At 40.1% G+C, this 775-nt stretch overlaps 1 protein-coding gene across 1 annotated transcript in view; it reads right to left on the bottom strand.

Moving 5' to 3' along the window:
* Window positions 1-775, bottom strand: part of ppp2r2ab (protein phosphatase 2, regulatory subunit B, alpha b) — a gene marked incomplete in the record, with an annotated part of 12,058 nt that overhangs the window by 2,156 nt on the left and 9,127 nt on the right.

Here is a 775-nt window from a genome sequence, read left to right as displayed (position 1 = left end):
CTTGGGAAGTTGTTTTTATGCCATAAACAGCATGAATCACATAAGTAATGGGTGACAAACTTCCATCATCCCAAGAAGAATATCACCTTGTTAGTTCATAGAGCAGAATTTATCCTGGATCGTATAGTGCAAAGCAGTTAGACAGTTTTGCAGGTAAGACAGCTGCTACTGTGTTATGGCTGCTAAATAAATTGTCTAAACATTTGTGAGACTCTGTTCGGTGCTTTGCTGATCAGTGTGATGTGTGTTTAGAGTTTTGTGTGTGTGTGTGTGTGTGCGTGCCCCTAATGACAGCTGATGGCTCTGGATGGAAAATCCATTACTTAATTTTTTAGAAAAAATAAATAAAAATCCAAAGCAGGTGTGCACAGTGTCTTTCTATGTGAGGCTGATAATTCATAATCCTTTATTGACATGAAGCGCTATGAGTGAAGCTTTGCCTGTCACCTACAGTCACCTAACAGGGTTTTGTTGCAGTTAACACACACACACACAACACACACGCACACACACACACACACCACACCACACACAACACACACACACACACACACACACCCACACACACACACAAACACACACACACACAACACACACACACACACACACACACACACACGTTAATGAAACTGCTGGATATTTCACACACTGATGTTAACAATATAATATCCAGAATGAAGGAGGTTATGTGCCCTTAACTTGTGCAGAAGTCAGTCAGCTCAGTGCGTTTCACGTATGCTAACATAACTTACTTTCTTCAAAAAAAAAAAAAAAA

Source organism: Morone saxatilis, unplaced genomic scaffold (genome assembly GCF_004916995.1).
Source record: "Morone saxatilis isolate NCDOM2014 unplaced genomic scaffold, NCSU_SB_2.0 Contig21, whole genome shotgun sequence".
Lineage (NCBI taxonomy): Eukaryota > Metazoa > Chordata > Actinopteri > Moronidae > Morone > Morone saxatilis.
The sequence above is the reverse complement of the archived record's forward strand: the minus strand, read 5'-3'. Positions and strand labels throughout refer to the sequence as shown.